The sequence below is a fragment of the Triturus cristatus genome, chromosome 3_1 (assembly GCF_964204655.1).
Source record: "Triturus cristatus chromosome 3_1, aTriCri1.1, whole genome shotgun sequence".
Lineage (NCBI taxonomy): Eukaryota > Metazoa > Chordata > Amphibia > Caudata > Salamandridae > Triturus > Triturus cristatus.
The window spans coordinates 948849648-948873869 of record NC_140583.1 but is presented as its reverse complement, the minus strand read 5'-3'; the positions used below and the strand labels follow the sequence as shown (position 1 = coordinate 948873869).

At 47.6% G+C, this 24222-nt stretch overlaps 1 protein-coding gene across 4 annotated transcripts in view; it reads right to left on the bottom strand.

The window, feature by feature from the left end:
* PRPF40A (pre-mRNA processing factor 40A) overlaps positions 1–24222 on the bottom strand; it is an 827412-nt gene that overhangs the window by 722143 nt on the left and 81047 nt on the right. The gene's annotated exons all lie outside the window — the stretch shown is intronic.

Here is a 24222-nt window from a genome sequence, read left to right as displayed (position 1 = left end):
AATGGGATTTACAGGTGAAGCACTCAATATCAATACTGAAAAATCACAGTTCTGGTGAACTTATTCGAAATGGTGGAACATGGGTACCTAATCAGGCACTGGTTGTCAGAAAAAAAGATTGAAAAAACTGAATGGGCAACCATAAAACTGAAATAAAACCTACAACTAGTTGCCAGCTTAATGCTGTGGCAATTTATGCAAATATTTCACTGCTATGCGAAGAGAGCTCCCTTACAAACATACACAGGAAGAAAAAGTGAGAAATGGGACAGCAAAACCAAACATAATTCAGGGCCGTATGTTTAAGAGGGCCTGTATTACAAAAGATAAAGCACCTTTCCTTCATCTAGTGTCTAGAGTATGGGTAGTTCAAATGACTGTAAAATTAGTGACCATGGATTTGTTGCAATTTTAAAATACCCTAGATTTAGCAAAGCATGCAACTTAACCAACTTTACTTCTTTCTTAGTTGGATGCATGTTTGCCTGCATGATTGCCTGCTGATTAATTTTCCCCTTACCCAAAGGCAAATGGGGCGACACACATTGTGAAAGAATATCCAATGGCTAACCCACTGCCCCGTGTTCTTTAGTTTTATGTGAGGCTAACAAAAGAAAAGCACTTCCTAGGCCAGAACTAAAAAGGCACCCTTAACAGTAGAGGGTTTTGTGCGAACTGATGCTTTGCGTAATGGGAAATGCGAAGGCATAGCCAGACGGGCGACAATAGAACAGATGCATTATTAACATAGTGCAAACCTTCCCCTTATCTATTCCTCAGCAATTCGAACTTTTGCGCAGTTCTCCAAGTTTGATGCAGACTCTTGATGGGAGGACAGCCAATTATCCCGTCAGGTGAAGTCCTTCCCTGGATGGGCAGTTTTAGCAGGGAGTAAAGGTAAGGATGATTTTACTTACCCAGTAAGCATCTGTTCTTGGCACGTAGAGCTGTAGATTCACATGCTTTGCATACTCCTGCCATCTAGTGTTAGGTCCAGATGTTTGCAAGTTGATTTTCTTCAATGAAGTCTTCCCTAGTCACGAGGTAAGGTGACTCCTCTTTTCGGTGATTGTGCGCATGGTTATCGACTCCATTGTTGGATTGTTTTCCCGTTAGAGGGTGACAATGGAGTAAGTCTAGTGTAGAGATGTCCATGCGTATGAATGTATAATTAAGAACTGCAACTACAGGTACCCGGGGAGGCGGGTGGGCGCATGTGAATGTACAGCTCTACATGCCAAGAACAGATGCTTACTGGGTAATTAACATTATCCGTTCGAGGCATGTGTGCTGTAGATACACATGCTTTGCTTAGACTACAAAGCAGTATACTCCCAAAGCGGTGGTTAACCTGTAGATGTTGCAGGAAAGTGTTTTAAATACTGCTTGGCCTCCATTAGCTTGATGACGTGCTAACACATCCACATATCTACGCAATAGTGTTTGATAAATATGTGGTGTAGACCATGTAGCTACTTAACATATGTCAGCTAGAGGAATGTTACCTAAAAATGCCACAGAAGCCCCTATTTTGCACGTGGAATGCGCTTTAGGGGGGATGGATAAAGTCCTTTAAGCCTTAGCATAGCATGTTTAAATGTATTTAACAATCCATCTTGCAATGCCAGATTTAGAAATGGGATTGCTTTTGTGAGGTGGAGCAAATGCAACAAACAATTGTTTTGCAAAAGTTTTCTGTTCTATCGATGTAGTAAAATAAAAAAAAATTACGTCAAGTGTGTGAAGAGCGAAGTACCCTAGATCCAGAGGAAACGAGGAAGAGGGTACCAACCCTCCAACATCCCTCAGTTCTTTCCACAAAGAGAAAGAGGATTTCGCTCCAGAAGCTTCAGATCACGCGGTCCCTCCAACGACAGCACCCCTCAAAGTAAGTACAATTTTTCACCCTTCCCCTTCCAACAAAAGTGGGAGGGAGACTTGGATTCTTCCTTCAGAATTGGAAGTGAATAACCCAAGACCCATGGGTTTTAAATACTGTGAAGGGGTTTATGATAGACTTTACACAAATTCCTTCTTATTTCCCGAGAGATATCCCTCTCACCATAGATCAGGAAAAAATAATAGAGGAGGAGATTTCCTCAATGCTTCAGAAAGGTGCCATCAGAGAAGTTCCCTTAGAAATGTTAAGATTCATAAGCACTCTCTCGTCAAGAAAAAAGACACGGGTTGGAGACCTGTCATAAACTTAAGGGAACTCAACAAATACCTTGTCTACAGACATTTCAAAATGGAAGGCATTCACCTTCTCAGGGATCTACTACTAGAGGGAGATTGGTTAGTCAAATTAGATCTAAAAGGTGCTTACTTTACCATCCCTATGGCCAGGTGTCATCAACCCTTCCTACAATTCCTGTGGAAAAACCATCTCTTTCAATTCCAAGCTCTCCCCTTTGGTCTCTCTTCAGCACCATGGTGCTTCACCAAAGTGATGAGATCAGTCGCCTCTTCACTAAGGGAAAAGGGTGTTCGGATGAACATTTACCTCAACGATATTCTTATTCTTTCACAAGACCACTCTCAAATCATTCAGGACCTTAAGACTGTAATAGAGCTACTAGAAAACCTGAGGTTCATTATAAACACAGAAAAGTCTATACTCTCCCCCTCAAGATCCTTGGAATTCCTGGGTTTTACGGTAGACACCACGAAATGTCTCCTACTCCCTCAGAAGAAAATATCAAAAATCAAGAAAGAGATAAGACATGTTCTGAATCAACAGATCTTATCCTTAAGAGAATTAGCCAGGTTACTCGGTCTCCTCTCCTCTTCTATCCAAGCTATCTTTCCGGGCCCACTAAACTATCGTGCTCTTCAGAGAATAAAGTCGAAAGCCCTCCGTTCGGGACTTTGGTACGGACATCGCATCTACCTGGATCAAGAGGCGATATTAGAACTGAATTGGTGGTTAGAAAACCTGGATGCTTGGAATGGAAAAGCAATTTTTGGTTCAACTCTGGAATTTGTCTTAGAATCCGAGGCGAGTCTCCATGGCTGGGGAGCCGGTTTCTTAGATCAGAACACGGGTGGAGTTTGGTCTCTGGAAGAATCTTCCCACCATATAAATTTCCTAGAATTGACCGCGGGACTCTATGCCTTAATGAGCTTCAAACATTCCCTTCAAGGGAGATCTGTCATTCTAAAGATGGACAATATGTCCGCAGTTGCATATATAAATCGCCTAGGCGGAACAAAGTCTGTAGATCTTTCAAACCTAGCCAAGAAACTTTGGATGTTTTGTCTAGAACACAAAATATCCCTAAGAACCGAATACCTCCCAGGGAAAACAAACACCTCGGCGGATTGGAACTCAAGGTTCCTCCTGGACCACACCGATTGGAAGCTCAACCCCTCTGTCTTCAACTCCCTCAACAATACCTGGGGCCCCCTGGGATTAGATCTCTTTGCAAGCAGACTAACTTCCCAACTAAAGAACTACTAGAGCTGGATGCCAGACCCGGGTGCTCTAGCAGTAAATGCCTTTCTTCAACCCTGGAAAGGAACCAACGGTTATGCCTTCCCTCCTTTCTCAATGATACAGAGAGTACTCCAGAAAAATCAGACACCAACGCTGCTCCATCGTCCTAGTCACTCCCTTCTGGCCCTCCCAGGCCTGGTTTCCCACAACTCTGGAACTTGCTTACGACCTTCCCTTCCTAATTCCTTCCCTCGGGGACCTCCTTACAGACGTAGACTGTCGAATTCACCCCCTGGTTCATTCCGGGAATCTGAACCTTCTTGCCTGGAGAGTGTCAGGAGATCCAACCATCTCACAGGACTTTCGTCAACAGCTTCTACATTCCTTGGAGAATCCTGGGCCCCCGGTACACACTACCGGTATAATAACATCTGGAAATTATGGGTTCGTTGGTGCCTGGAAAGGAACGAAAAGTTTCTTACCTGTCGGTGTAGTTTTGCAGCTTGAAGATCTTTCTGGATTCACTATGCTGTGCATTATTCCGCGATCTTGTGGTTGGGTCCGGATTCGTAGTCTTTTCTTTGGTTTTTTTTTTTTTGTTTTTTTGTAGCCCAGGTGGGCGTCGACGTCCACCATTTGGTGCACCTCCCGTGACGTCGTCGTGCTTCCTGCGGAAGTCCCACCTTTGGGGCGCCATCTTCGGGTTCTTTTTTCCCTTTTTTTTTTTTTTTTTTCTTTTAACCCTAGGCGATTGATTAATCCTTTTGTCCATATTTCTGTACGTTTCCACTTCTTTGATCCTATCCATTTCACCCCCTCTTCCTCCAGCCTCATCTTCCTGGCGGAGGTGGGTGGGTTCGCTAGTGAATCCAGAAAGATCTTCAAGCTGCAAAACTACACCGACAGGTAAGAAACTTTTCGTTTTGCAGCGTGAATCTTTCTGGATTCACTATGCTGTGCATAGATTTTGTAGCGGTTTTCCTACTTTTGTGGTGGCTGGGTGGAAGATGATCGCTGGTCGTTGAAAATGTGTTGTAGCACCTTCTGTCCGACCTGTGCTTCCTTATTCATTTGAATGTCCACGCAGTAGTGCTTTGTGAACGTGTGCACAGATGCCCAAGTTGCTGCGAGACAAATGTCTTGGATGGGCGTGTTTGCCAGGAAGGCAACTGTGGCCCCCTTCTTCCTTGTGGAGTGAGCTTGGGGCCCCTCCGTTAGCTCCTGTCCAGCCTGTTTGTGACAGAATTGAATAGTGAGGGCAATCCACCTAGCGATGGTGCCCTTGGTGACTGGTCTACCCATGAAGCTAGTAGCAAAGGACACAAACAGCTGCTTCGACTTCCTGAGTTCCTTGGTTCTTTCAATGTAGTGCATCACCGCTCTTCTGGCATCGAGGGTGTGCAGGGCCTTTTCTGCGTTTGTAGTCGGGTTTTGGAAGAAACTCGGTATCTGGATACTCTGATTCATGTGGAACGCCGACACTACCTTGGGCATGAAGTGTGGGTCCGTCCTCAGGACTACCCTGTCTTTGTGAATTTGAATGTAGGGCTCCTGCAGCGTTAGTGCTTGAAGCTCACTCACCCTGCGTAGTGAGGTTATGGCCACTAGAAAGGCAGTTTTCATCGTCAACATTTGTAGAGTGGCCTTGTGAATGGGTTCAAACGGCGCCTTCATGAGCTCCGTCAGAACCACGTTTAAATTCCATGCCGGCGGCGGCAACCTTTTCGGGGGTGCCATTCTTTTGGCTCCCTCCATGAATCTTCACCACCTGCGAGGTGAAGAAGCTTCCACCCTTCTCACCTCTGGTGTAGGCAACGATCGCTGCTAGGTGTACCCTTAGGGAGCTCGAGCAGAGGTTACTCTTTAGAAGGTGTGTGAGGTACCTCAGCACAGTTGAGTCTCTTGTCATTCTGTTTTGCAGGCCCTTTTTCCTGCACCACACCGTGAATCTCTTCCACTTTGCGCTGTAGCACTTTCTTGTAGTAGGTTTCCTTGCCTCCCGTAGCACTCGCATAGTGCTCTGAGGTAACCTTAGGTGTGCGAACTCTAGGTCTTCAGGAGCCATGCTGCTAGGTTGAGTGTCTCTGGCTCTGGGTGCAGGACCTCCCCGTTTTGCATTGAGAGCAGGTCTTTTCTCCTCTCGAACCTGTACGGTTTGCCTTGCGCCATTTCTTGAATCTGTGAGAACCATGTCTGCCTCGCCCACTGCGGAGCCACCAGGATCAGAGTCATGTTGCTGGTTCTGCACTTGTCGAGCACTCTGTGCAACAGGGGTATCGGTGGAAAGGCGTAGGCAAATGTCCACCAGCTTATCCATAGGGCATTTCCCTTGGATTGCTGATCTGGTTGCCTGGACGCGAAGCTTCGGCATTTTGCATTGTGGCGTGTTGCAAATAGGTCTATTGTGGGAGTCCCCCATCTCTGGAAGATTTTCTCCGTTTCCTGTCCATTGAGCTCCCACTCGTGTGATGCTGAGGTCTGTCTGCTTAGCCAGTCTGCCTCCACATTGTCCTTCCCTGGTAGGTGAATTGCCAGTAGATCTATTTTGAGAGGTATGGCCCATCTCCAAATCTCCTGAGCTAGGGATGAGAGGGGAAACGACTGTGTCCCCCCTTGCTTGTTGATGTAGAACATCGCCGTGGTGTTGTCTGTCTGTACCAACACCCTCTGGCCGAACAGGTGTCTCTGGAATGCCTTCAGGGCTAACAGTATCGTTTTCAACTCGAGGTAGTTGATATGGCGGACCGCGTCTTCTGGGGCCCATAGACCCCTCACTCTGAGGTTGTCCATGTGCGCTCCCCATCCCTTCTGCGATGCGTCCGTGGTAATGGTCATTGTTGGGCTTGGTGGTGTCAGGCTTCTCCCCGTTGTTATGTTGTCTCTGTCCAACCAAGTTATCTCCTCCTGCACTGCGTGCGTAACAACCACTAGATCCTCCCAACTTCCGTTTGCTTGTGACCATTGCTGTTGCAGCCATTCCTGGAATGGTCTCATGTGCAGGCGTACATTCGGCACCAGCTGGATACAGGACGCCATCATCCCCATCATCTTGCTCACCGCCCTCACTGTCAGAGCTCGCCCCTTCTGGTAGAGCTGCGTCTCCTTCAGTAGAGCATCTGTCCTCCTGTCGCTGGGCACTACTGTACTGTTGAGGGAGTTGATCTTTGCCCCCAGGAAAATCTTTACCTGTTCCGGTTCCAGCGATGATTTTCCCCAGTGGATGGAAAATCCCAGATTTGTGAGGGTGTCTGTTACGCGTTTTGCGTGCCTCTCGCACTTCTCGCGTGAGCTTGCCTTGACCAGCCAGTCGTCCAAGTAGGGGTATACGTGTATTCCCTGCTTTCGTAGGTGTGCCGCTACCGCCGACAGGCATTTCGTAAAGACCCTTGGCGCAGATTTTAATCCGAAGGCCAGGGTTGTGAACTGGTAGTGTTCCTGTTCGATGTTGAATCTTAGAAGGCCCTTGTGCCTTCTGTTTATTGGGATGTGAAGGTAGGCATCCTTGAGGTCCACGGTGACCATGAAGTCCCCTTCTCTTATCTGTGGCAGTACCTCCTGCAGTGAAGTCATTTTGAACCTTTGCGTTCTGATGAACTTGTTTAGGTAACGGAGGTCCAGTATGGGTCTGAGGTCTCCGTCTACCTTCGGCACCACGAAGTAGTTTGAGTAGACCCCCTTGTTGCGTTCCCTGAACGGCACCGTCTCTATGGCTCCCTTTTGTAGGAGTTTCCGCGTTTCTTCTCTGAGTATTGCCAGTTCTTGGGCCGATCTCTGCCTTCCCTTCGGCTTCCTGTTTGGAGGTCTTTTCTCCAAGTCTACGCAGTATCCGTACTGCACGATGTTCCGTATCCACTTGTCTGTGGTTATACGCCGCCACTCCTGAAGGTAGAACCTCAGCCTTCCGCCTACTGGTGACGTATGCTCGTAGGCTCTTGAATCTTCTCTTCCCCCTGATGACACTTTTTTGCGCCTCACCCTTGGGGACCTTACGAGGGTAGGCGTCTTCTTGCGTGCTGAGTCACTTCGAGGAGGGCTGATCGCCCCCTCTCCTCCTTTGGCCACGTCCGTTCCCTCTCCCGCGAAAGGACTGGCCCCGAGGTTGATATTGCCAGTTTTGCTTCTGCTGACTTTGTCCGTGACCTTCGCCCTGCTGACCTTGCTGGAACGCCTGGTGCGACGTCCCCTGTTGGCTTCCACCCCTACCGTAGGGTCTCCTCGAGGGATTTCCTCGTCTCATTCCCCTCAGCTGTAGGGCCCCCATGGACCTCGCTGTCTCGTTTTCCTTCTTGAGCTGGGTGAGCTTTTCGTCCACCGTTGCTCCGAACAGTGTCTCTCCGTTGAAGGGGGTGCCAAGGATGTTGTTCTGCACTTCCGGTTTGAATCCCGAGATTCTTAGCCATGCATGCCTCCTCTCTGTGACCCCTATGGCCATGAGTCTTGCTGAAGTCTCTGCCCCATCCAACGCCGTCTTTATACAGGAGTTGGCGATGTTCTTGCCTTCATCCACCAGGTGAGAGGCTCTCTGGCGGTATTCTTCGGGGAGGTGCTTTACTAGCTCCCCCATCTCATCCCAGTGTTGGTATTGGTGTCTATTGAGGAGTGCATTCGAATTCGCCATGCGCCAGTGCATTGCGGCGTTCCTCTCGACCTTTCTGCCTGTGAGGTCGATCCTCCTGCTCTCCTTATCCGGAGGTGGCCCCGAAGTTGCTGGAACGTTGGCCCTTCTCCTGGCCGTGGAGGCTATGATGGAGTCTGCGGTGACGCTACCCTTGATGTAAGGTGGGTCCAGGGAGGAGTGCTTATATTTCTTCTCTGTCCTGGGCGTGATCGACCGGCAGGTGGCAGGCTCCTTGAAGGCTTCTCTCCCCTGGTTCATCACGCTTTGTAGCATGGGGAGGAACTGACTCCTAGTCTGGATGGGGAGCAGTGTTTCGACGAGAAAATCGGCTTTCGGCCTCTCCTCGTCGAGTTTGACGCCGAAGGCCATTGCTGCGCTCTTCACCACCATATTGTATACCCCGATGTCGTCGGGTGGCGAAGGCCTCGAGGGGTACGTGTCCACGGCCTCCTCCGGGTTTTCGGTGTCGAGATCGTGCCATTCGACGTCGTTGCTGGTAGATGCCGCCGATTCGTAGAACGACTGTTGGTCTTCTTCCTCGGCTTCTTCCTCATAATAGGGCTCCTCTTCTTCCTCGAGATCCCTTGTCAGCCCTTCGGCGTCGAACTCGCCTTCGACCTCGACGACGTCCGCCGATGAAACCGTTGGAATCTTGAATTCCTTCATCCTGGCGTCGAACTCCTTCTTCCTTTGAAGGATGTTCTCCATTTCGGCCTCGAGCCGCCTCTTCTTTTTCTCCATTTCGGAGATGCTTTCGGCGTCGACCGCGGGTCTCTTCGATGAAACTTGCGTCGACGTCGAACGTTCTTTCTGCGTCGATCGGCCAGTTTCATGGGACGATTTCGACGACCCTTGCCTTTCGGCGTCTTTCTGCCCCAGGGAGTCCTTTTGTAAGGATCCGCTTGGCCTTTTGTCCGAAGTTCCCCCTTTGGACGTCGAAGTTTTCGGCGCCGGGGCTCCCTTCGTGGACCTTGACTCAGTTTTTCTCGAGTCACCCTCGTGTTTTCGAGGTGTTTTTTGATTTGCGCTCGACGATTCTCTTACCTCGTCTTCTTTTTTCTTGTCGGTCTCTACGACCGTGAAGTTTTCGGCTGTCTCGGCGACGTTGTCCTCGTCGTCCGTGTCGAGGCCCAGCTCGTAGAGTGTCGGGGGTTTCCCTTTGCCATCCATGTTGGCGTTGGCTCTTCTCTGCCTCTCTCTCACTCTGAGTGTCTTCGGCGCGAAGGCTGAGCAGGCGTTGCAGTCGATACTCCGGTGATCCACCGGTAGGCAGAGGTTGCAAACCGGATGCTGGTCTTTCTGCGCGAACTTGTGGTGGCAGTTTGGGCAGAACTTGAATGGCGTCTTGTCCATTTCGCTCAGGGTCTCTGAGCGTGCATTCTCCAAGGCTGCCGAAGAAAAAAGGTTCGCTGGTCCTCTTTCTTCGCGCTCCTGATGAAATCTGTTCTATTCCTGATGTCTTCTCTTGATTCTATCGATGAAACTCGCTTTTCTTCCTTCTTCCTCCGAGTGAATTTCTGGAGCTTCCCGATGACGATCCAGACCCAACGGCGGAAAAAAGAATCTGAAGATGGCGCCCCAAAGGTGGGACTTCCGCAGGAAGCACGACGACGTCACGGGAGGTGCACCAAATGGTGGACGTCGACGCCCACCTGGGCTACAAAAAAAAAAAAAAAAAAAAAAAAAACAAAGAAAAGACTACGAATCCGGACCCAACCACAAGATCGCGGAATAATGCACAGCATAGTGAATCCAGAAAGATTCACGCTGCAAAACCTGGATTCCGTGGAAGCACCTATTGTTGACATAGTTAACTTCCTCGTGGAACAATTCGAAATAGGGCTTAGTTATAGATCTATCAATTGTTATAGATCTATCAATTGTTATAGATCTGCTATCTCCGCTGGACACGCTCTCGTTAATGGTAAAACCGTTGGTAAAAATACCATCATTTGTAGAGTTCTCAAAAGTATTAGACTTAGGAGACCTCCTAAACCTAGATATCAATCTCTATGGGATGTGAATTTGATCCTCAATCTTTTCTCCAACTGGCCTGATAATACTCTTGAATAACAAGAATCTTTCTATTAAACTCGCAACCCTACTTTTCCTAGTTTCCTGCCGTAGGGTCTCGGATGTTAAAGCTCTTGAAATCTCCAATAGATCCTACAACATGTTTGGAGTCAATTTTGATATGTTTAAAAGAACCAAGACGATGTCTGACTATTTTTTTCCGCGCTTTGACTTGTGCAAAAAAACTTTGTGTCGTAGATTGTTTGAAAGAGTACGACCGCAGAATGAACCCTCATCGCCCCCCTGACGTAAATCAGCTTATCTCCTTCATTAAACCTCACAAAGCTATCTCCTCTGCTTCCATCGCTAGATGGGTTAAAATTGCTATGAGCTTAGCAGGTATAGATTAAATTTATTCAAACCCCATTCCATCCGAGGTGCCATGGCCAGTAAGTCCTTCTGGTCCGGAGGTAAGTTGGACGATATTCTCAAAGCCGCCGACTGGTCCAATGCTAGTACTTTCGCTCACCATTATTGCAAACCAATTTCTCATATGTCTGACGTAGTCTTGCAAAGCTACCAACATGCATAATGGTAGCCTCCGGTCTTGTAATGAAATTGCGATTCTCCTATTACCATGACTAGAGAATCTGGATTTCATTAAAGACACGGAGGCTAACATTATCCCCCCCTCCTCTTCCCTTTGATTCTTTTAACATTAAATATATATTTTAAGTTCAAACATTTCTGATATTTTACATTCAAATGTATTATGAATTTTATTAATCATTGTCCTTTGTTTTACTTATGCCTAACCACATTGTTTATTTCCTCACTTCACCCTTCTTTATTCCAGAATTACTTGCATCCCTCTCTTTCTTACAGATAATCTTTCTTAATCTTCAAGTTACTGACACTCGGATGTTCATCGCTACTGATTCACTACTTTCACTGATGATTATCGAAGTTATCTCCTCCTTTCCTGGAACTTATCCTGCTCTACACTTCATTTAAAAGAGGCAGATTGTTATGGGCTCATGCCTTTTATTATTGTTAACGTTCTGGAACTTTTGCTTTAGTGAGTACGATTTCACCTTGTCCCCCCCTTTCTTTTTCCCCCGAAAGTAGGAGGCAGACTACAATTATTTTTTCACAATTGGAAATTGATGACTCAAGACCCGTGGGTTCTGAACACAGTAAGGGAATTTATGATAGACTTTATAGACACCCTTTCTCAAACTTCTTTCCCCAGAGATATTCCTCTCACTTTAGATCAAGAAAAAAATAATAGAGGAAGAGATATCCTCCATGCTTCAGAAAGGTGCAATTATAGAGGTTCCCATGGAGACTCCAAGGTTTATAAGCACTCTCTTCCTTGTCAAGAAAAAAGACAAAGGTTGGAGACCCGTCAAAAATTTAAGGGATCTCAACAAATATCTTGTTTACAGGCACTTCAAGATGAAGGGCATCCATCTTCTGAGAGATTTACTACTAGAAAGAGATTGGCCAGTCAAACTAGACCTAAAGGATGCCTATTTTACCATCCCTATGGCCAAAGCTCACCAACCCTTTCTTCAATTTATGAGGAAAAATCACCTTTTCCAATTCCAAGCTCTCCCCTTCGGCCTCTCCTCAGCACCATGGTGTTTCCCCAAACTAATGAGATCTGTCGCATCTTCGCTGAGGGAAAAAGGTATCCGCATAATCATTTATCTAGACAACATCCTTATTCTATCACAAGACCACTCTCAGATCATCCAAGACCTGGAGACTGTAATAAACCTCCTAGAGAAACTAGGCTTCATCATAAACAGAGAGAAGTCCATACTATCCCCCTCCAGAACCATGGAATTTTGGGGATTTATCGTAGATATGACGAAATGTCGTCTTCTTCGCCCTACAAAGAAAATATCAAAAATCAGGAAAGAGATAAGACGTCTTGAAACAAGAGAACTTATCCTTGAGGGAACTAGTAAGGTTACTAGGCCTACTTTCTTCCTCCATCCAAGCTATCTTTCCGGGTCCCCTAAATTGTCGTGCTCTTCAGAGAATAAAAGCAAGAGCCCTTCATTCAGGCCTTTGGTACAGGGATCGCATTTCCCTGGACCCGGAGGCAAGACTAGAACGAACCTGGTGGTTGGAGAATTTAGATGCTTGGAACGGAAAAGCAATTTTTGGTTCATCACCAGAGTTTGTTCGAATCCAATGCGAGCCTTCATGGATGGGGAGCCTGTCTCCTAGATCAGAACACAGGCGGTGTTTGGCCTCAAGAGGAGTCCTCATACAACATAAACTTCTTAGAACTGACCGCCGGGCTGTATGCTCTGATGAGCTACAAACACTCCCTTAAAGGCAGATCTGTCATTCTGAAAATGGACAATATGTCGGCTAGGTGGAACAAAATCTGCAGACCTCTCGAATCTAGCCAGAAAACTTTGGATGTTCTGTCTGGAACACAAGATATCCCTAAAAGCCGAATATCTTCCTGGGAAAACAAACATTTTGGCCGATTGGAACTCAAGGTTCCTCTTGGACCACAGCGATTGGAAGCTCAACATATCTGTCTTCAATTCTCTCAACAATTTTTGGGGTCCCCTGGAAATGGATCTCTTTGCCAGCAGACTAACTTTCCAACTGGAAAATTATTACAGCTGGATGCCAGACCCGGGTGCTCTAGCAGTAAGGAATATGCTACTTACCAGTATGCATCTGTTCTTGGCATGTAGAGCTGCAGAGTCACACACTGAGGATAAGATCGCCATCTGGTGTTGGGCTCGGATGATTGCAGGTTGTTGTTGTCTTCGGAGAAGTCTTTGGTCACGAGGTTGGTGACTCCTCCCCTGGACAACAGTGCGCATGGACATCCACTCCATCGGCAGATTGTTTTTCGCCATGATGGGAAAAGATGGAGTATATAGAAAAGAAAGAAAGGATGTCCATGTGTAATGTCTAAGTAAGACGGATGCTGGAACAGATACAGGTCCCGGGGAGGCGGGCGGGCGTGTGTGACTCTGCAGCTCTACATGCCAAGAACAGATGCATACTGGTAAGTAGCATATTCCGTTCGAGGCATATGAGCTGCAGATCACACACTGAGGATAGATTATACAGCAGTGCTCCCCTTAGCGGTGGTCGCCTGTATCCGTTGCAGCAGTTTGAAATAAAGTTTTTAGGACAGCCTGGCCCACGGAGGCCTGTTGTTTGGCCTGCACGTCAACACAATAGTGTTTGGTGAAGGTATGCGTGGTAGACCATGTGGCTGCCTTGCAAATGTCTTCTAAGGGAATATTGCCTAAGAAGGCCATAGAAGCCCCTATTTTACGCGTGGAGTGCGCCCTAGGGGGAACTGTGAGTGTACGTTTAGCCTTGAGGTAGCATATTTGGATGCATTTAACTATCCACCTGGCTATTCCTGATTTGGAGATCGGGTTGCCTTTGTGTGGTGGCGCGAAAGCAACAAAGAGTTGTTTTGTCTTTCGAAAAGGTTTTGTTCTGTCGATGTAATAAAGCAATGCTCTTTTAACATCTAAGGTATGTAGGGCCCTTTCAGCTACCGAGTCTGGATTTGGGAAAAAGACCGGTAGTTCTACTGATTGGTTAAGGTGGAAAGGGGAAATCACTTTTGGAAGAAATTTAGGGTTTGTCCTAAGAACCACTTTGTTACGGTGTAGTTGTAAGAAAAGTTCTTCAAGTGTAAGGGCTTGTATTTCACTTACTCTGCGCAGGGAAGTGATTGCGATAAGGAAGGCTACCTTCCATGTTAGGAATTGCAATTCACATTTGTGCATAGGTTCAAATGGGGGGCCCATGAGTCTTGTTAGAACCACATTGAGATTCCACACTGGGGCAGGTGGCAATCTTGGGGGAAGAATCCTTTTGAGACCTTCCATAAACGCTTTGATGGCTGGTACCTTAAAAAGGGACAGGTGTTGCCTATTTTGCAAGTAGGCTGCCAAGGCTGCTAGGTGTAATCGTATAGAGGAATACGCTAGATTGCATCTTTGCAAGTGTAGTAGATAGCAAATGATGTTTTGGATGGAAGCATCCAATGGATGTATGTCATTATTAGCGCAGTAGATGGCAAAACGTTTCCATTTAGCGGCATAACACGCTCTAGTAGTAGGGCGTCTGGCTTCTTTTATGATATTCATACAGTCTGGAGGGAGATTGAGGTAACCGAACTCTAAGACCTCAGGAGCCAGATCGCTAGGTTCAGTGTTTGAGGATCTGGGTGTCTGATTTCTCCATGGTTCTGGGTTAACAGATCCGGGGAGAGGCGTAGCTTTTGATGTGGAACTAAAGATAGTTCCAGAAGTGTGGTGAACCACGGTTGACGTGCCCAAGTGGGAGCCACTAGTATTAGTGTTAGTGACTGTTGTTTCAGTTTGCGTACCACAAATGGAACTAGTGGGAGAGGCGGAAAGGCGTACGCAAATCTGCCTGACCAGTTCATCCATAGGGCATTGCCCTTCGACTGTGGGTGTGGAAACCTGGCGGCGAAGGTTGGGCATTTTGTGTTTTCGGGAGTGGCGAACAGGTCTATGTCTGGTTGTCCCCACTTTTGGAAGAAGGGGAGTAGAACCTTGGGGTGTAGTTCCCATTCGTGGATCTGTTGTGTGTGGCGACTTAGGAGGTCGGCCACTTGGTTGTGGATCCCTGGGAGATGTTCTGCTAACAGGTAGATGTTTTGGGGAATTGCCCATCTCCAGATTTGCTGTGCCAGTTGGGACAGTTGGAGAGAGTGTGTCCCTCCCTGTTTCTGTATATAATACATTGTCGTCATGTTGTCTGTGCGTATGAGGACAGTTTTGTTCTTTAGGTGAATTTGAAAGGATTTTAGTGCTAGGAACACTGCTAAGAGTTCCAGGTGGTTGATGTGGAGCAGTTTTTGTTGACTGGTCCATCTGCCCTGAGTGGTATGGTGAAGGAGGTGGGCTCCCCACCCCGTGAGAGATGCGTCTGTAGTTAGCACAACTTGTGGAAGAGGCTCTAAGAACGGTCTCCCTTTGGACAGGTTGATGGTGTTCCACCATTTCAGTGATCGAAGTGAGCGACTGTCCACCAACACCAGATCGGTAAGTTGTCCGTGAGCTTGGTTCCACTGTTGTGCTAAGCATTCTTGTAAGGGACGCATTTGAAGTCGTGCGTGTGGGACTATGGAGATGCACGACGCCATCATGCCTAGGAGCTGCATGAACACTCTTGCTGGAAGAGATGGATGAGTTTGAAATTGAGAGATGAGATTTTGTATACTGGCTATCCTGGCTGTGCTGGGATAGGCAATGGCTTTGGATGTATCTATGGTTGCTCCTAGATACTGATGTAAGTGGGAAGGTTGTAGGTGGGATTTGGGGTAGTTGATAGTGAATCCCAAATCGTGGAGAGTTTGAATCGTGCGATGAGTGTGGAGAACGCATTTTTGGTATGTATTGGCTTTTATGAGCCAATCGTCCAGATAGGGGAAGACATGGATCTGTTGTCTTCTGAGATGCGCTGCCACGACTGCTAGGCACTTGGTGAACACTCTGGGTGCTGTTGTTACTCCGAATGGGAGAACTGTAAATTGATAGTGTTGCCCATCTACCACAAATCGTAGATATTTTCTGTGAGCGGGATGCATAGGGATGTGAAAGTATGCGTCCTTGAGGTCCAATGTGGCGAGGAAGTCTCCCTGTTGTAAAAGTGGGAGGACTTGTTGGAGAGTGGTCATGTGAAAATGATCCGAATGTATATACTGGTTTAGTAGTCTGAGATCCAGTATGGGCCTTAGTGTTTTGTCCTTTTTGGGAATGAGGAAGTATAGAGAATATACCCCTTTTCCCTGATGTTGAAGGGGGACTGGTTCTATCGCATGTTTTTGTAACAGGGATTGAACTTCTTGTTTGAGGAGAGAGAGATGATGCGAGGACATTGGACGTTGTTTGGGCGGTATGTTTGGGGGGGATTGTATGAGTTCGAGGCAGTAGCCAGACTGGATAATTTGTCTTACCCACCTGTCTGTGGTGATGGAAGTCCAGACAGGCAGGAATTGTTGGAGTCGCCCCCCGACCGGAGTGGAATGGTCTGGGGGGAGTGGTGGCAAGTCACTGTTTGGTGGCTGGTGAGGTGCGGGTGTTGTTGTTGTTGCCCCGTCCTCGACCTTTGTTATTGTTTCCCCTATAACCTCCCCGGAAGTAACCTCTGTTAGGGGATGTTTGTCCAGAATTTTTAAAGGTGGACGTGGTTTCAGTTGATGTGTTTTTGGAGCCTCCTCTATAAAAGGAGCGACGAAAGGAACCCCGGTTTTGATGAGACTGCAGTGCTCCCATAGACTTGGCAGTTTCATTATCCTTTTTCATTTTTTCTAATGCAGTATCCACTGCAGGGCCAAATAGCTGCTCTTGGTTGAAAGGTTGAGCTAGAATTGCGGTTTGAACCTCCGGTTTAAAACCGGAAATACGGAGCCAGGCATGTCGTCTGAGTAAGACGCCAGTATTGACCGCTCTAGAAGCAGTGTCTGCTGCATCTAAGGCGCATTTAATGGAGGCATTAGATATTAATTTGCCTTCTTGGATGAGGTCGGAGGCCTGGGACTTAAAAGGTTCAGGCAGATGTTGCATAAGGTCCTCAAGTTGGTCATAATGCGCTCTATCATACCTGGCTAACAGGGCCTGGGTATTCGCAATACGCCAATGGTTAGCCGCCTGCGCGGCGACCCGTTTGCCCGAGGCTTCTAAAAGCTTAGACTCCTTGTCTGGGGGAGGCGTTTCTCCAGTTGTCTGTGAGTTAGCGCGCTTCCTGGCATTTGATACGACTAGGGAGTCTAAAGGGAGCTGGGCCTTAATGTATGCAGGGTCTTGCGGGGCTGGTCGGTACTTTTTTTCGATGCGTGGGTTGAGAACCCTAGCTCGAACAGGGTCCTTAAAGACTTCAGTAGCATGCTTTATGACCCCTTTGATCATGGGCAGTATGTGAACAGTCTTTTGTGACTGCTCAAAGGTATCAAGGAGGAAGTCCTCTTCAATGGCGTCTGTGTGCATAGTAACGCCGTGGAATGTTGCTGCCCTATTTATAAGTTGGCCGTACCCTAGGTGGTCATCAGGAGGGGAGGGCTTGGAAGGGTAGGTAGTGGGGTCAGGCATGTCAGGTATAGGATAAGACCAGTCATCCATGGGTGCTGGGTCTGGGAACGTAAAAGGGTCGTTTGGGTCAACAGGATCATCAAATAAATCAGGGTCCGCCCCTCCCCCTAAGTCATCATTATCATCCTGTGGAGGAGGTGAATGATAGGGAGATGGTAAAGGTAAAGGTAAAGGTAAAGGAGAATCAGGAGGAGGAGGGGGGGACGGGTTAGGAGGTAAAACAGGAGAGGAAGGACGAAGTGGTGAAGTAGCACAGTCCTTTTTCCGTATGGGAGCTGGGGGAGGTGTAGTGTCCAGCTTCCGCTTTTTATATGGGATGGCAGTCACATGTCCCGTTTTAGGATTGATATAGATCCGCTTCTGAGTAGGATCTGGTCGAAAAAGATCATCTGGCTCCGAAGGTGGTGTCTGTGACGTCCGCTTCGGGTCTTTATGAGCTTGTTTCGGCGGGGACGATTTTTTCGGCGCCGACTGAGGTTTCGGCGCCGACTGAGGTTTCGGCGCCGACTGAGGTTTCGGCGCCGACTGAGGTTTCGGCGCCGACTGAGGTTTCGGCGCCGACTGAGGTTTCGGCGCCGACTGAGGTTTCGGCGCCGACTGAGGTTTCGGCGCCGACTGAGGTTTCGGCGCCGACTGAGGTTTCGGCGCCGACTGAGGTTTCGGCGCCGACTGAGGTTTCGGCGCCGACTGAGGTTTCGGCGCCGACTGAGGTTTCGGCGCCGACTGAGGTTTCGGCGCCGACTGAGGTTTCGGCGCCGACTGAGGTTTCGGCGCCGACTGAGGTTTCGGCGCCGACTGAGGTTTCGGCGCCGACTGAGGTTTCGGCGCCGACTGAGGTTTCGGCGCCGACTGAGGTTTCGGCGCCGACTGAGGTTTCGGCGCCGACTGAGGTTTCGGTGCCGACTGAGGTTTCGGTGCCGACTGAGGTTTCGGTGCCGACTGAGGTTTCGGTGCCGACTGAGGTTTCGGTGCCGACTGAGGTTTCGGTGCCGACTGAGGTTTCGGTGCCGACTGAGGTTTCGGTGCCGACTGAGGTTTCGGTGCCGACTGAGGTTTCGGTGCCGACTGAGGTTTCGGTGCCGACTGAGGTTTCGGTGCCGACTGAGGTTTCGGTGCCGACTGAGGTTTCGGTGCCGACTGAGGTTTCGGTGCCGACTGAGGTTTCGGTGCCGACTGAGGTTTCGGTGCCGACTGAGGTTTCGGTGCCGACTGAGGTTTCGGTGCCGACTGAGGTTTCGGTGCCGACTGAGGTTTCGGTGCCGACTGAGGTTTCGGTGCCGATGGACTTTCAGGCATCGATGTTGAAGAACGTTTCGGTGCCGGTGGAGACTTCGGTGCCGAGGAACGTTTCTGTGCCGAAGGAGATTTCGGTCTTGGAGCCTGTTTCGGTGCCGACAATGGGTGTTTGGGTGCCGAGGGTGTTAAAGGCACAATTAGGTGAGGTTTGCTCGAGCCCGAGCCACCCACAGGCTTAGTTGTCTTCGGAGCCGGGCCCGAGGGTGGGGCTTCTGAAGAGGATTTCCGGTCGCGACTGGGCCCAACTGGCGGAGTCTTGACCAATGCTTTTTTGGATGGGGCAGGGGCAGGGGGGGTGGTACTCACACGCTGCCCTGGAGTGATGAGGTCATCGGAATCGTCGGCTTCGGACACGATCTCGAGATCTTCGGTGTCGTCTTCGGGAACATCTTGAGCAAAGATGTCCTCCGGTTCTGGAGCTGGTTTGGCCATAATATGGCGTCAAGCTCTTCGGTCCCGGAGGGTCTTCTTCGAACGGAAAGCGGAACAAGCTGGACAGGTGGACTCGTTGTGTTCCGGCGACAGGCAGAGGTTGCAAACCTCGTGGTGGTCACTGTGGGGGAACTTCGCTCCACACTGGGGGCATTTTTTGAAGGGTGTCCTGTCCATCAGCCGCTTCCGGAACCGGTCCGAGTTGATGTCGACGTCGATGAAATGAAGATTAAAGAGTTAAATTGATTGCTGGAAGTTTTCTGCTGGAGCGGAAAAAAGTTCATCCGAACCCAATGGCGGAAAAAAACAATCTGCCGATGGAGTGGATGCCCATGCGCACTGTTGTCCAGGGGAGGAGTCACCAACCTCGTGACCAAAGACTTCTCCGAAGACAACAACAACCTGCAATCATCCGAGCCCAACACCAGATGGCGATCTTCTCCTCAGTGTGTGATCTGCAGCTCATATGCCTCGAACATGCCTTTCTTCAGTGCTGAATGGGGAGCAACGCTTAATGCCTTCCCCCGCTTTGCAATGATTCAGAGGGTTCTTCAGAAAGTGAGACATCAAAGTTGCTCAATTATTCTAGTCACTCCCTTCTAGCCATCTCAGGCTTGGTTTCCCACCACCCTAGAACTGGCTTACGACCTCCCCTTCCTGATTCCTTCCCTAGATCTTCTTACAGACGTAGATGGACGAATTCACCCCCTACTTCATTCAGGGAATTTGAACCTTCTTGCCTGGAGAGTGTCAGGAGATCCAATGATCTCGCAGGCCTTTCGTCAACAGCTTCAACTCTCCTCGGAGAATCTTGGGCCCCAGGTACACACTACCAATATAACATTTGGAAATTATGGGTACGCTGGTGCTTGGAAAGGAATCTGGATTCCGTGGAGGCACCCATCGTTGACACAGTTAATTTCCTTGTAGAACAATTCAAAAGGGGTCTTAGCTATAGATCGATCAATTGTTATAGATCAGCTATCTCCGCGGGACATTCTCTCGTCAATGGTAAGTCAATTGGTAAAAACACAATTATTTGCAGGGTCCTAAAAAGTATTAGACTCAGGAGAACTCCTAAACCTAGATATCAGTCTCTTTGGGGTGTTAAGTTGATTCTTGATCTTTTTTCTAACTGGCCTGATAACACTCATTTGAATAGGAAAAACCTATCCATCAAACTTGCCACTTTGCTTTGTCTTATATCTTGTCATAGAGTCTCTGACGTTAAAGCTCTTGAAATCTCCAATAGATCCTACAACATGTTTGGAGTCAAATTTGATTTATTTAGAAGAACCAAGACTATGTCTGATTCTATATTTTACCCACGCTTTGCCCTTTGCAAAAAACTGGGTTGTGGACTGTATGAAAGAATAGGACTGCAGAACGAATGCTCTTCGTCATTTTGGTGTAAATCAGTTACTTATCTCCTTAGTTAAACCTCACAAAGCTATTACTTCTGCTTCTATCGCTAGGTGGGATAAAATTGCTATGAATTTGGCTGGTGTTGATTTAAATATCTTCAAAGCTCATTCAATCAGAGGTGCTATGGCCAGTAAGTCCTTCTGGGCTGGAGGTAAGTTGGATGACATCCTTAAAGCTGCCGACTGGTCTAATGCTAGTACTTACGCTCTGCATTATTGTAAACCAGTTTCTCATATGTCTGATGTGGTCTTACAAAGCTACCAACATGCATAATGTAGCATCCGGTCTTGTAATGAAATGGCTATTCTCCTATTACCATGACTAGAGAATCTGGATTTCATTAAATACACGGAGGCTAACATTATCCCTCCCTCCCTTTCCCTTGGCTGTTTTAAGCTTACAGTATTTATATTTACTCTAACATATTGTATGTATTTTACATTTAAGGTTTTTCAAGTTTGAATTGTTATACCTTGTTTGCCTTCTCATTTTAGCATTTTTTATTCTGGAGTTACTTGTATCTTTCTCCTGGTCATCTTCATCCAGATCCAGGATATATTCATCTGGACGATCAGAGGCATTATCCTCTTGAAAATCGTCGTCTCCAAACTGGAGATCAATATCATGAGCACTTCAATATTTTGTGCCGCTAGGGACACCCCGATAGTTTGTGCCGCCAAGGACACCCATTGTGTTTGAGGTGCGATGACCTCCCATAAAATTTGATGTGCTAGGACCTCCCGTGCTCTTGGGGGTTGTTTGAACAATATTCTTATTTTTTTTTAAGTCTTTTCCCCCCTTATTTCAATGAGATAGTCATTGTCTGGGTTATGTTGGTTTTCAATAACATCATCCTGTTCAAAGGGAAGTGTTCTTTTAGAAGCAACAACTTTGGACAACGTCTCCAACATACAGGATCTCATTTCTTTATGTAGGAAACTTTTAAATGCCTCGTTATCCATATTAGGTATAGGGTCGCTAGCCTCATCAGAATCAATGTCAGACATAGTGAAATGTCTGTCAGATTTTATTATTATTATTATTTTTTTATATTTTAGGATATATTAAAGTAGTATTGATTTTTCTTTGTTTATGATTAATCCTAAACTTTCTAGGAGATCCATCACAGTCTTCAGGTCTTTGGCTAGTTGTGAAGGATCTTGAGCCATTATAAGAATGTCGTCTAAGTAAATGATTAATACAGGTTAGTGTGAATGGTACTTTCAAGGCAGGTTGAATACAAGCAAGCAGAATTAAAAGGTCTATTAAAGGCTTGTAAATCTTTTCACTACAGTAGAAATTACTGTTGGATTACTTTTCAGATTACTTTATGGATTACTTTTTCTACTCCGTGTGATATGCCAAGATATCACACTGGGACAGTTCCTAGAGAAAAGGTAAGTAAGTAGTTTAGTTATTTGCAGTTTAAGTTCTCATACAAAACCAACTCCACACAATCTTCAAGGAAAAACAGTCAATGTATTCCTATGGAGAAAATGTGGTTATTGGTCAACAGGTAAGTACTTGGTTGTGGGAGTTGGAATTCTGAGGTATGAACCAGGGATCCCTCAGGGTCAAGGATGCACTCTCAAAGCACCCTCAGCGGCACTAGGGCGGCCAGGCGCAGAGTGCTGAGGCCCAATGTTATCCACTGGGGGATTGGGGCATCCAGTTGGTGGCTGCTCATGAGCAGGCCACAAGGTTGCAGGAGTAAAGCTCCTGGTGTTATTCTCAGGGCAAAGGGAGATCAGAGTTAGCACTCAAAGTACACCCACAGCGGAGCAGAGGCAGCTGGGTGCAAGGGGCTGTTCTGGCATAGGGTGTCCTGTTGATTTCAATGGGGATTCTCTGGTTGCAACAAAGACTGCTGGCTCGGGGACAAAGATCTTCTGGAGGAGATCACCGGCTGGAGAGGTAAGTTGGGATGCCTGAGGATGCTGGCACACCGTCGTTTGGGCCACCCAAGGCCATGGGACTTCGGGTGCAGGGGTGTCTTTAGCATTGGGTTTTTCTTACCAGGTCCGGTCGCAGTCGGAGGGATCCTTGAGAAAGAGGCTGCAGGCTTCGCTTGGAGATTCGAGGCAGGTCAGATCACCAGATTTCAGGTCCGGATCGCCGGGGAGACATCCTCGTGGTGTTTAGCCTCTCGCACTCAGCCCGTGGGCGTCTGGTGCAGACTCACAGTTTTGGCTGGGTCCAGAGTGTTGGTGAGCAAATCCAGTGCTCACAGGAGACAAAGTCTTGGGCTTGGAAGGCAGGGAAGGCCCTCCGGGTTCTCAAGGGTGCTGTCTGCAGGACACCAGGATTTTGCTGGAGCAGCACGATGCAGGCAAAAAATATTAACACAGTATTGAGAGTTCTTATTTTCTTTCGTCTTGCTTCAGCCAACAAGTGTTTAGTCGCATACAATGGGAAATCGCCCGCGACTTTCTCAAGGCTATGATATCTTTGATAAGGTCTTTTCTTTTGTGGTGATCATTCCAACCCACAATGGAAAAATAGCATCGGTCCTCAGTGTTTAAAAGCAGTCCACACTTCCGTAGCCCTATTTGTCTCTCTAGTACGAGACACACAAGAGGGCTACGTTTAGGACAGGGATCGTCGTATAAACGAGCTCAAGATTTGGGGTCGGACAGAGATCCTTCAGAAGTAAGGAAAGCTTTTAAACACGGAGGACAGATACTATTTTCCCATTGTTGGTTGGAATTATCACCACAAAAGAAAGGACCTTTTCAAAGATATCATAGCATTGAGAAAGTCACAGGATGATTTCCCATTGTATGCGACGAAACACGTGTTGGCTGAAGCAAGAATAAAGAAAGAAAATAAGAACTCACAATATTGTGTTAATATTTTTTGCCTACATCGTGCAGCTAATATTCCTGATACGCCATAGACATGTGCTGAGGTTTACTTAGCAAATTGTGTTGGCTTTGGCCACTGTTTAGGGAGGTTGGTGGTTCTCCTCACCTTACAGCACCGTCCTCTAATAATTTTGTTTCTTGACCAATATGTTTGTTATTTTCCTGAGTGGCGCCAATTTTACCTAGCGTTATACCACTGTTCGCCAAAAGTTTCGTTGGAGCAGCTTTGAGGTAGGGACGGGCGGGTAGGGCTGGGGCCAAGTCAGTGTGCGTCATCCTCTTCTTAGTTTCAGCACAGATTCTTCGGTGGCTCTTCTCTTCTTGTCGATTATTATCTGAGGATGTAAGGTTCAGGGTTCCCCCAAATACTAGATTTAGGGGCGTTACAGGTAGGTAAAGGTTGGGACCAATGGGTCCATTCCTTGGGGTGGGTATACCCAATATTATGCCACCCTCCAGTGGGAGGGGGTATATGCCTCACTCTGATTGGCTGGGTCCACCCATCTGCAAGATGGCGGGGACAGAGTTGTGCTTCACCTCTTCTCCCCCAAGTGAGGGGTGGGGTTGGCAAAGGTGGTCACACCTTCCTTCCTCACTTAGTTTTCCCACTGATTCTCCAGCCCAAATTGGGAGTCAGAACCGGTGGGAGCCAGTTGCTGGAAGCAGCAAGTGGCTGGGGTAGCTCACAAAGCCGTCAAGCCTTTGAAGCTTTCCCTTCATGGACCCTGCCCATTCTGGATTAGGAGGCTTGGCACCTCGTCCTAAGATGTGCATGGTTTTAGAACCCCAGGAGCAGCAGGCTCTTTGACCGAGGGGTCCAGAAACATGTCTGGTGGTGGCAGCTGGTGAGCAGCCAATCAGCATGGACATTAGTGTCAGGTCGTTTTTCAGGTGGGCATCTATAAGTCGCCCTCGGAGTGAATTGTTCATTAAATCCCACACTGGCATTAGTGTGGGTTTAATGTGCGGAGAAGTTCAATAGCAAACTTCCCAGTTTTCAGTAAAGCAATTATGATG